At 48.2% G+C, this 12,844-nt stretch overlaps 1 protein-coding gene across 3 annotated transcripts in view; it reads left to right on the top strand.

Annotated features, from left to right (window-relative positions):
• Arid1b (AT-rich interaction domain 1B) overlaps nt 1-12,844 on the top strand; it is a 354,101-nt gene that overhangs the window by 273,717 nt on the left and 67,540 nt on the right. The window lies entirely within an intron of this gene.

Here is a 12,844-nt window from a genome sequence, read left to right as displayed (position 1 = left end):
GACTGTACACAAGTGGGGGGGGGGGAATGTGTGTGTGGGGGGGGGCCTTTAGAAAATGCCTGATTGTTCCCTCCTGTATACTGGAGTGAGTCACCACCACTGTGCCCTTACAGTGGAGGCACCACCACTGTGCCCTTACAGTAACAGCTGCCCTCTGGTTTGGTAAGAGCAGAGCAGAGCGCAGCTTCCCAGCGGCTCCGGGTGAAAGAACTGGGTGCTTGCCTTCCTTCCCCATTTGTTGTAATGAGTTGAAGGTGAAATAAGATGTCACAGTCCTCTTCCTTTTATGTATACTCAAGGCATACACGCTCATATCAAAGACTATACAACACTTGCATATAGGCCCACAAAAGGGTATTGTGTCTCCTCCTCTATGGAGGACAGTATTTGGAGCCCTTCCTCAAGTCCCCAATGACACAAGAGGAATGGTACCAGTGTCCTGAAGCCAACTTCCTTCAGGCTCAAGATGCCCAATTCTTTTTAACTTTTGTACTGACATACTGAATGACTTCTGCTTGGTCCTGTGTTCTTCATTATCTTCATAAGCAACATGCCCTATTCAGGAGAGAGCCACAAACATCAGAACAACTCTGGTGTCTCCAGGATTGTATGGTGCCCGGATACCCTGAGGGGTGAGTTTCTGAGCTCTGCAGCCTTCACTCCCCTCTCACACCTGGTGGCTCTGTTGAAGAGCATCATCATCAGGAAGCCCTTTCCCCACGTTATGCTTATATGCAGCTAACCATGACTCAGTGTGGCTTTATGTCTGTCTGCTACAGAAGGAAGGTAGCTCAATCTACACACAGATGTGGCAACATAGGTTATAAAAAGGAGAGAGATTCTTTAATATTGTTTGAACTTGTCATTCTTGTCTATACCAAGGTTCTCAACATGTGGGTCTTGACCTTGGGGGTCAAACGACCCTTTCACAGGGATCAAATATCAGTTATTTACATTACGATTAATAACAGTTACAAAATTACAATTATGAAGTAACAATGAAAATCATTTTATGGTGGGGGTCATCACAGCATGAGGAACTGTGTTACAGGGTTGCAGCATTGGGAAGGTTGAGAATCAATGTGGTCTGGTGTTCTCTCTACAGTTGCACCGATTTCCCAACATACAGCTCTGTCTGATCCTTCACCACTAGAAGTTTTTCTCGCTCAGTCATTTTTCTTGGAAAAGAAGGTCAAATCTTGAGTTTGATAGTCTGTAGTAATATGTACTTGTCAGGTGTTGTCGATGTGACAGAGATCTGATAGAGTAATGTGACAGATGGGAAGTGAGTGTGGGTTTGGGGTTTCGCATGGCTCCACTGGCTGGGGCCTGAGGTAAGGCAGAACATCACAGAGAAGATGCCACAATGGAGCAGTCACTCACCTGACAGCGGAGAAGCAACGGCAAGGTCAGGGCAAGAGATTCATTCACACACAGGCTTCAGGAACGTGCTTCCGCCAAGCAAGTCCTACTCCTGCCTAGCTTCCATCACCTCCTAACACCAGCATCTAACTGTGGATCTGTCAATAATAAGTTAACTCCGAGCCCTCCTGATCCAGTTGTTTAATCTGTGATTGAATGCACCACCTTTGGCGCCAAGACCTCAACACAATTGGTTTTCCTTGCGGGAGATGTGCCATACATAAACTGTAACATAACACATTTGCTACTGGTTCTTGTTTTAAGTCAGATCTCTCTGTAGAACTCATGTGACCGTGGGCAGCATCGCAGTCGTCTCAGCAGAAAGCAAAAAGGATGAGAAAAGTGTTGCAGAGGACTCTTGCTTTCTAAAGAACAATTTTAGAAGGCTGGTTCATGTGTGGCTTGTTATTCAGGCGGCTTGGACAGAAACTGGAATAGTCCTCTGGTTAGATAAATAAGTACTACCACTGGAGTGATGACATTTTTAACCCCTAAAACACGTTAAGCCTGATGAAACCAGCAAACCCTTCTGCTCTGTTGATTAGCAGTTAGGCGGAATCATTGAAGGAAGCCTTATTTATTTGGACAGATGTAGAGAGGTCAGAATTAATTTTTTGCAAGCCTTTTAATTGAATTCCCTTTTAATTTTCGCAGTGGTATCTAGTTAAATATTCATGTTGGTGCTGGTGGCTTTCTGAAGGACTACACTAGAACCGGATTCATAAAACCAACAAGGCTTGTTTAACCCTTTTCATCTAGTGTGCCAGCAGGGACTTCCTGCACGTAATCCCACAGTATTTGAATAATTAGAAGGTAGTAATGAGGATTTAATTAGTCCTTGAGATAGGTTAGAGCAGAACCCCTAAGAACTTTCCCTCTTGGACACGGATCGCAGGCAGAATTGATGGTGCCGCTGGCTGTGATGTGCTGGAAAATGTATTCTGTGGCTTGAGGCAGTCCTTTGGCACCGATGTGTGAGCATCAGATCAACATGGGAGGCGTCCTGGGTGAAGTCTTCCAGAAGCGTTGAACAGCGGCCCCAGCCTTCACTCTCTGTGCCGACCTACATAGAGATCTTGTTCTCTTCTCCACATTGAGGAAAGGATGCCATCGCAGCATGAGGGTCAACCATCCCCTAAGTGAGGACCACTCTTGCTGCAACAGAGACCAAGAGCAGCTGAGTCGGATCTGTCCAACCAAGAGCAAAGCAGTGACAAAGTCTGTGTTCCCGTAACTTCCAAGTTACGCAAAAGCGTTGGCCAGACATCATGGGGTGTATGGCCATTGTCAACAAAATCACACACACAAAAGGAACTTGTCCCTGGAACCTCACCTTCACAGTGGTGTTTCTCAGTAACTGTATTTTATAAATAAAAGAGTCTGGGACCCAGGAAAGCATGTAACAGAACAGGTGTGTGACCTGCGACGCTTTCACACTAACCTTGTCTTAGAGACTCTGTGTACACTGGTTCTGTGAGCTGCTGAGATCCTGCCTGGCTCTCTCATTCATTTTAGGTCCAGATCACTGATCCATTTTAGCTTCAGAGTCAGTGCTTGCCAAGTATGAGGTAAATGGAGAGGCCCTGCACAGTGGGCCCTCCCCCCGGTAGGTTGAGTAACGTTGGAGCATCCTAGGCTATAGCTCCACTGGAGTTCAGGACTGCGGCCGTCTCCACCTCAGAGTCCAGGGCTTCAGCCTCCATATGCAGAGTCCCCTTTTAGCTGCAGATACTGAGGAGGCAGAGGATCCGGGTTTAGTTACAGTCTTTACATTTAATGACTTTATGACCTTGGGTATTTGGTGAAATCTTTCCTTACACATAAAATGAAGCTCGTAATGTCCTTTGGACACCCTGCACATAGAGAAGACCTTGTATCTCAATGAATATGAAGAGCATCATGATCAGGTATGATCAGGAACATTCAGGATCCTGTGGCCACAGCAATACACTCACCCCCTGGCCCTCAACTCCGAAGGCAACTCTTGCGGTAGACATTTGCATAGATAGAGAAAGGCTGGCTGCTTTGCACCCATCTACCATCAGGCAATCAGCTTGAGCCTTCGCTGGCTCTGATTTACCCAGTGATAGATGATGTCCGTTGGGAATGTAAGTCAGCAGCTGAGGGAGTGCAGTGGGCAGGGACAGCCTGGAGGCTGCTGTGAGGCCCATGTGTGGAGCTCTGCAGTAGCAGGGAATGGAGCCATTCTGCTGGTTAACCTAATGGCACAGCTGGCGCAGCACAGGGGCCGGGTGAAAGCCTTGAACGGGTCATTAGCTTCCATCTTCCTTGGAGCAGTTCATGTTGTGAAGAGAAGCAAAGCAGGCAAATAAACACTGATATATTAAAATGTAACGAGGATGTTTCTTACCATCTACTTTCCTCTCCAGATGGGAATGTGACACCTGTTTGTTGAGAGAAATGGCCCTGTCTGCTTTTCTAGTTGAGACACTATGCTGCAGGCGTGTGACCCTCACGTCACACATGTGATGTGACATCTTCTATTGAAGTGGCTTGCAGGAACAAGGCAGTGATCCTGAGTCTTTTTAGCAGATGACAGCATGAAAATAGCTTGTCCGAGTACAAAGGAAGAGCATGCTTTGGTTTCGGTGGCTTTGGGATCCGTCTGTGCCTGGCGAGTGCCTCTGGAGCTCTTGGCAGCTGCTGCCTTTGGCGAATATGAGCGTGGCTCAGGCCGAGCTTGCCTCGCAGCTCCCTTCCTGTAGAACACGCCGTGATTTAGGGTTGGCTTTCATACCTGACCCCTTTTCTCCAACAAGGTTTGCAGAATTTGTCCCACGAATAGGACAGAGACAGTCAAGGGCCAAGACCCTGGTTAAAATTCCTTCCAGTTCAACTTTGGAAAATCCCTGCCTTTCCCTTCATTATTCTTTTCACTTTCCAAGTCTTTTTAGGACTGGAGAGAGATTCCTAGTGTACAGTTCTTTCAATTAGCCCATCACTGACTGCCTGACACAGCCAGGGTGGACTGGGAGCCACCTGAGTGTTTCCCACTGATGTGTGTGCGCGCGCGCGCACACACACACACACATACATACACTTGAGCTCATGCCTGATGGCCTCAGTTTACCTCTTACAGTAGCATAATTTCATTCTACCTCTGACATTTTGCAGACCCTTCAGAGGTCAGCTGTGTCCTTGTCTAGGGGGGATTCTTCCGCCTTCCTCCTGCCCATGGCCCATGCTCATGTGCCATGCTTATAATGGCTGCACGACCTAGGTGCTTTAACCTGCTTTAGTTCACTAAGGTTTGATGTTTTCTTACATTGCTCTTTCACAAATTCAAGAATCTTATTTATCATTTCCTTAAGCTGAGGGAAAAAATGTCCAGTAAACAGATATAGGACCAGAGAAAACACGGCTGTCCTTGGTCTTCTCCTCCAGACATCCTAACGGTGTTAACCCATTACCATTACGGTAAAGGTTGTCACGCTACTGATGCTTGTGGTCCTGAGGTTAGCACAGGTGCAGTCTGTGTTCCTTACCTACTCAGGCTCTTGGCGGGACTTCCTCAGTCTCAGCCTCCCCTCCACCTTTCACCCCTTCTGAACACTTGAGTCACAGGCCACCAGAGCTGGTGAGAGCTGGGGCCTCTGGCCTGACACTGGCAGGCTTAGCTGGTCTAACCCACAGACTGTGGCCCGCCAGTTGTTTCTAGAACCAGCCATTTGGAAGGGGGTTGTTTTTCTGTATAGTGATGTGAATAAGGCAACCCACCCCTAAGCTCTGGCTGACTGTGGAAGGGAGCTCAGCCACATGCAGCATAGGCAAGGGCTCGGACTCCAGGCTAGTTGTGCTTGCCTGGGGGAAGTAACAGTTGCCGGGACTCACACTCGCTAGTCAGTAGTTTGTAGCGGAACCTGGCGAATGTGGAGGTAAATGGTGGGCTATATAGAAATACCTGAATGAGAGCAGCTGTCTCTTACCGAACCTCTAGCGTGTGCATGCATCAGCTCCACCTCTCATGTCAGAATGGCAGCAGACTAACTGCTCTCTGGTAACTCCACATTCTGGCCTGGGATTTCTGACCAGAACCCACAGTCAGGCGCAGTGGAGATGGGCAGGGGCACTTGGCAGATATTTAAATGGAGTAAATAGCCCTGTTTCCTGCCCTGTTTGCTCCAGCCCTACACCAGATAACTGCCTGAACAGATACGGAAAGGTTTAAAATCTCAGGTGCTCGCAGTCATGTCAGCATGCAGGGTGCTGTGCATGCTGCTGGGAAGTGTGGGAAGCTCAGAGGTTGCAGCAAGACCAAGTGTGGTGGCAGGAAGAGCATGCGGGTGGGAGTCCATGACAGTGACAGCACCCAGCAGAGGCCACCACAGAGCAGAGTGTGTCTGTCTCACTGGCCTCCCCTGGTGGGCTTCCCTTCCCATCTGCCCGCAGCTTGCACACAATAGTGATGAAGCCTTTGGGGGCCATAGAGGGCACATGACTAAGTAAAATGTGCACATGCTCCCAAGCATGCATCAGTGAGGGTGTGCAGTGTCTCCCATAGTGTGTGCTGTGTGTTTTAACCCCATGAGTAGCACAGGAACTCTGCAAGCTGCTGTCCTCAGGATGCTTGAAACTTGAGTGGGCTATGGATGAGGCTGTCGCCACAGAAATGGTGCTCAGAGCGTGGCTAGTATTGTACCCCTGGGGGACAGCACCTTACTAGAACATGAGACCTGGTCCCCAGGACTTCGCCAGGTGACAAGATGCACAGATATTTGTGAGTCTCACAAGCTTCCAGCGCCTGAGTGATGGGTGCTGGGGGCTACTGGGGTAGCTAGCAGAGAGTAGGGTCTTAGGTGCAAAGTTGTGTATGCCAGGCTTTCAGGCCTGGTCACTTCTGTCTGTAGAGCAATCAACAGTGAACTAGCAAATAGTCTGTGAACTAACACTGGTGACTGGTCCCCAAAGTTAAGTTCCAGAAGCAATCAGAGTGTACCTGAAGATGCTGGCCGTTTACACAACCAAGTTTCTCTTATTCACAGAAGAAAGCAAGGGTTGTGAAGCTATGGGTTAGAAGCCAGATGGGAAGAAGGCCCTGTGTTTTCCCCTGGTCTCTTGTTGGCATTCAGCAGCTAGGAGAGTTCAACTAACCAAATAAAAGCTCACTGGTGACATCAGTGGCCAGTGGAGGATGCTGAATGCAGGATGTCCCAGCTTTGCCCTTCAGGCCCAGCGAGTGTCAGCAGGACTATGAGGAGAGGCTGCCTCTGCAGGTCCCATAGCAGCTGTCCCGCTCTCCCACTGTGTCATGTTACTTGTCCCATCCTGAGTTGTCTGTGCGTGTCTCTTCCACCAGAGAGACAGTTCCTTCAGTGTGGATACTATATGACCCACTTATCTTCCTAGCACCCCGGACGTTGCCCAGAACCCAGCACTTAATAAAGTCATCATTAGCTGAGATATCCTACTTTTAATTAGATTACATAAAATTAAAGAGGCAGGGGAGATAGGTGGCCAGTGGTTCAGGTGCCTGCTGTGCAAGCATGAGGACCTAAGTTTGGATCCCCAGAACCCCCATATTACCTGGTGAGTGTGGCAGCCTGTCTGTTCTTCCAACCTTTGAATTCAGAAACAGGGAATCCCAGAGAATGCTGGTCAGTGAGGGTAGCCATATTGGCAACCCCCAAGTTTGACTGAGTGGCTTGTATCGATGAATAAGGTGGGAAAGCAATCAGGCTCAGGCCTCCGCACATCCCGTGCCAATATGTACATAGCTCATGCTTGGACACGTGTACATTAAAGTGGCCTTGACAGTTCATCAATTTTCCCTGTGAGGTTTTATTTTCTATTCAATCACATGTCTGAAAGCAGAAGGGTCTCATCTTTTCCTTTTTAAAAAGGTCTTTTTCTCTATAGTTGGTGAAGGCTAGAGTGGTGTGCAGGGAGATTCCTGCACCATTGTCAGGAACGAAGCGGCCAGCTTGCTGTTTAAGTTTGGCACTCGCAGGAGTTAGTTGGCTCACTATAAGGCAATGCCGGTGCCTTGTTCAGCATCCGCAGGGCTCTTCCATACAGAGCCGTACTTTCACATACCATTTGCCTACTTGGCTCAGAAGGATCCAGTAACCCAGGGAAGGAAGGGTCCCCCAGTGCCCCTCTCCTTATGGCAGTTCATGGAGGCAGATCAGGTGTGCATCTCTCCTGGCCTGCTCAGAGAAAATCAATGCTGCTCAGATTTCTCCTTCCTAAAGCGTATGATGTTCATGTCAGAAATCCATCTATCTTCCTTTGCAATGTGAGAAAGCAGGTATTTGTGAGACATAGATGTGGTACAGGACCAGGAGGGGAGGCAGTGCATCTGTCTGTGTGTGCATTTGCATGTGTATAAATGACAGAAAGTTTATCTTCATGCAGTTTATAAGAAATGTTTTATATAATACAAGTAATTCCCTAATCGAGTACTTTGTCCCATGCTTGAACTTTCTCCTGCTAGGTATTTGGTTGAGACATGTGAATTCCCTAATCTAGTACTTTGTCCCATGCTTGAACTTTCTCCTGCTAGGTACTCGGTTGAGACATGTGAGTCTTTCCCACATACAGTGACTCAGTGTGGAGGCAATTCATCGCCTATTCTTTACGCTTCCCTTGCTAGAAAGTTTGGCTTCCAGCTAGTGACACTTCACACCTTGTGCAAGCGCAGCTGCAGTCTCCCAGCTGCCAGGTTCTCTCTTCTCCAGCTGTACAAGCAGCCTTCCATAATAACTTGCTAAAAGCGGAATACAGGCAAATAAATATTAACACCATAAGTAGCCAGGAACAGTTTTATTGAATTTTGATTTTTTTTTTTTTACTTTTGGGGGGGGGCATGAAAAAAAACGCCCATTCTCTTCAATTTTAAAGTGATAACAAAAACAAAGTCTAAGTCCAAAGAAATATTCATGGAAACTATGGACATACTGAATCCACCACCAGCCCACCCTCACCCTACAGGAGAAAAGATGTCTGACTAGAATAATGGCTAACCAGAAGCTGGGTAGTGGTGGCGCATGCCTTTAATCCCAGCACCCAGGAGGCAGAGGCAGGCAGATCTCTAAGTTTGAGGACTGCCTGGGCTACACAGAAAAACCCTGTCTCAAAAAATTGAGGTGGGGGTCATGCTGGTCCACTGTCAAGCTTCAGCCTGTTAAGGTGAGGAGAGGCCAGAGGTTAAGAATCTGATTGCCGTCTACACAGCTGACCTGGCCACCAGAACTAACCCTGAAGCATGCTGCTCTGGCCCAGACCTCCTTCCAGCTAACCCTGACCACTTAGGGACAGGCAAGTTGCCATCAGCAGTCTTTGTTGGGAGCTTACGCTGCTAGGGTGTTTATGATGGTATATTTTTCACTCACAGCACTCCTGTGAGGCAAATAAAACTGTCCCCACTTCACAAATGAGGAAACAAAAATAAACATGTATGTGTTGTTTCTATAGTTAGACAGAGTAGAAACTCCTTTTTCAAGCAGCTTCTGTCTCACTTTTCACCAATGTTTTTACAAGATTATTTTGTTTAAAAATAACTGTTTAAAAATTGGAAGTCTTAGGAACTAGGGCTGGGCGTGATGGTGCATGCCTTTAATCCCAGCACTCAGGCAGATTTCTGAGTTCGAGGCCAGCCTGGTCTACAAAGTGAGTTCCAGAACAGCCAGGGCTATACAGAGAAACCCTGTCTCGAAAAACCAAAAAAAAAAAAAAAAAAAAAAAGGAACTAGGAGTGTAGCTCAATGGTAGTAGATGTCGATCATATCTTAGGTTCTGGGTCCCCATTCCCCACACTGCCAAAAAGAAACAACATTCAATAGGATTCCTGCTGGTGTGTAACAGTGAGTCTAAGATAGACATGGCTGTACAGGCCTCCAGCTGACATATAACTTCAACGCCACTCCCCTTCAGATCTTCCCTTGTGATGCACATCGCAGAAACTGTGCAAAATTCTGTCATTTTGCTGGTGTGGCAGTATCTGGCCAACAAACCAAGAGTCTAACTTTCTGCAGACTGCAGCGAAGGCTGTAAGCCCTTGTCTGTTGGGAGATCACTGCTGTCTGTAGGAGGGATACTGGTCAGGAGACAGTAATAGATGTGTATACAGAAGGATGGTAGACCCAAACTCAAAGGAGCCTTTGAACAGGGCTCATACTCATAAGAAAACAAGGTAGAAAATACAACACACACACACACACACACACACACACACACACACACGCCTCAGAGAGAACACACTCCGCCATAGGCCGGAGACCCTTGGCAAGCAGAATAAGTGGGTTGCTTTCCAGGATGTACCCTACCCAAACCCCTTGGGATGTGTGCACCTAAGTGCCCAGGTGACGCAGAGTCCACATACAAAATAAAGCAGATACGGCAATAAACACTAGCTGGAAACTGTATCTGACTGCATGGACCGTCCAGGAGTCCACAGGCTTCGGTGTTTGTGAGCCAGGAACTCTAAAGTTTCACAGCACCTTCCCATGCAGGCTCTGCTGAGCCTTACAGGAGTCTTCATTTTACAAGACGACAACTGCGGCCTGGGAGAGATTACATAAAGTCACAAGTTACAGTGAACGTGTACTGTATTCATTAAACACCTGACTCTCCAACTAGATTCTGAGTTGCTAACAGCACAGCCCTGGAACAAGACCTTCTGCCCCACCCCACCCCCAGCCCCCACCCAGTACAGCCAGTTGGTGATTGCTGAGACAAGTCAGGGAAGTGTTGGGGACACAGGGAAAGGAAAAGGGGTGAGTCCTACAGAAACAAAGAAGCAAGATTTTGAGAAGTTCTGCTGGGCTTCACTGTGGCTTGGCGATAGAGTGCTTGTCACATTCTGCATGAGGCCATAGAAAGAAAAGGAACTCCTTAGAATTTGAACATTTTAAAGGGCTACAGAGAAATTGGCTTTCTGATCTGAATGTCTGCATGAGAGGTAGAAGCCGCACCCCCGTAGAGCTTTGTCTCTAAGTTAACAGGGTTTTAGTTCCTGTCCCCAGGATTTTTGTTTTGCCCTCAGCCTCCTTTTTGTTTGTTTGTTTGTTTGTTTGTTTTTTGAGACAGGGTTTCTCTGTGTAGCCCTGGCTGTCCTGGAACTCGCTTTGTAGACCAGGCTGGCCTCAAACTCAGAAATCCGCCTGCCTCTGCCTCCAGAGTGCTGGGATTAAAAGTGTGTGTCACCATGCCCGGCTTCAGCCTCCTTTTAAATAAAGCCTTTGTACACATTTTGTTTTCTATACAATGCAAATGGTCATTTGGATTCGTTTGAGTAGAATTGTCAACTGACATCTTTATCTTTAAGGATTGAGTAAATGCCCAGAAATGAAGTGACTTGCTGAGGCAAAACTTCTCAGAGCCTCTGCGATCAACTTACAGCAGCAGGGACTGCGGGGGGGGGGGGGGGGGGGGAGCAGTGCCACCTTCACAGTTGAGGGACAGTCGAATGCTAAAGGGGCTGTCATTGTTGCGCTGACCAGCCAAGAGGGAAGCCATTGCACACAGTCCTCATGGTACTGAGTGCCATTTTTATTAACCAGGACTCTGAAACCCCGGAGAATCCTCCTGTAGAGCTTGGATACTGTGTGACACTGTGTAAGTGTCCCTGAGTTCACTTCAGTGTCCATAGGCACAAGCCGTGTTGAAAGACCTCATCTGTCCTCAGTAAACCATGGTGTCTGTTACCTGGTGGCTTGCTCTCCAGGGTTACACTGCCTTCACACAGCTCTGCCTTTCCACGCAGGTGCAGAGGTGCCACTGAGGCTCTGTGCAGGCGCACCTGCTCCTGCCCAGCCAGCGCCTCCACTGAGAAACACGAGGATTCTCACCCACACACCTGCTATTGAGACTTGTCTATGGCTCCCTTTCTTGGTGCCACTTTGAACACATCTGTTGACCTAGGTGACTCAAGTGGATATTTCTAACTTTGCATTTTTGAATAACTTAAATGTGTGTTTTCTTGGCACGTTTTAAAAACTTTTTATTTATCAAGTCTCTGCTGTGTTATGCTCCACAGAGTCCGGAGTGTCTATGCAGATATTCAAAATGCGGTTTGGGTTGGGTGTGGTGCTGCCTCTGCCCATCCCTGCATGTGGAAACACACGAGGTGCAGGCTGTGTGCCATCCACTTCTGTAAGACGATTAGACTGAAGCACTGAGTGAGGTGTGGTCTTTGCTTTTTGTGAGCTTCTTACTGAGTAAGAGAAGGGATATGCACGCTAAAAATGAGAAGTGGCTCCAAGATGCCTTCATCTGAGCATGAAGGATGCTGGGATGCCAGAGCACACATAGAAGCCAGGTAGATGTGGCAGCTGGATTCCTGAGGCAGGCTGGCAAGCCGAGCAAGCTGGAACTGCCAGGATCTGGGTCAGCAAGACATTCTGCCTCAGTAGATAAAAAGGAAGACAGATACCCAGCGTCAGCTTCAGCCCTTCACATGCATGTGCAGACAGGTACACCACACACGTGAACATGCATACACGTGAACATGCATACACATCTACAAACACCACCAACAATAACGCACCCTGATAGGCTATGAGAAGAACTGTGAAGGCTTCCGAGGAAGATGTAGCAAAGCTGATTCTACCCAAGGTGGGGCAGCAGGAAAAACAATAAAAGCACTGAGCATGTGGAGAGACATCTAAGGAGTAGGGACAGGAGAGCGTCAGGCTTGGTTGAAGGTCAGTGTTTGATACCATCTTCTGGGAAGGACAGGGAGGCCAGTGGAGGAGGAAGAGACACTGTGGTAAAGGGTCGGTGTGAGAGGCCACCAGCGGTCCATGTGTTGTAGGCCCTGGTGCAGTGGAAAGCTGCCAGGGACTTTTATGCAAGTGGAGGCTTTGCTCTGATACCTCCTCTTCGGTCCTGAAAGTTAACTCTTGCAGCTTTGTAGCAAAGAATAAATCAGAGGAAGGGGCCTGTGGGTCCTTAAACCATAGCTGGGAGTGGGCTCTGCAGAGACAGGACAGAAGAGAGGAGCCCTTCAAGGAGTACGGCAGCCATTGAGGCAGGCCAATGACTCGAGTGTGTGACAGAGATGACGAAGGGAACGTCTGACAGAAGCTTCCCGGCCTGTAATGGCATCCATCAGACAAAGGGTGGGAAATACGACTGGCAGAGCAGATTCAGAGGATCAGAGCACAGTCGGCACGGGATCACTCAGGGGCACTGTGAGTTTGCTCCTCACAGGGCCTCAAGCTGCTTAGCAATCCAGGTGAACAGCTGTCCGAGGAGGGCAAGGAGAGCTGAGGGTGCAAGGGAAGAGGGCTGCGTGCCATAGACCTATAGTCCACAGAGAAGGCGCAAGTCCAGCCCAAGCCAGCATGAGTGCAGGCTACCCCACTGTAACTGTTGGATCTGCAGGGAATCTACAAAGGTGATCTCATGCAAACTGTCTCTCCTCCCCATTCCTGTGGAGTGCTTTTGATCAAGGCCACTG

Source organism: Mus caroli, unplaced genomic scaffold, assembly GCF_978045245.1.
Source record: "Mus caroli unplaced genomic scaffold, Mus_caroli_1 scaffold_18, whole genome shotgun sequence".
Classification (NCBI taxonomy): domain Eukaryota; kingdom Metazoa; phylum Chordata; class Mammalia; order Rodentia; family Muridae; genus Mus; species Mus caroli.
The sequence above is the reverse complement of the archived record's forward strand: the minus strand, read 5'-3'. Positions and strand labels throughout refer to the sequence as shown.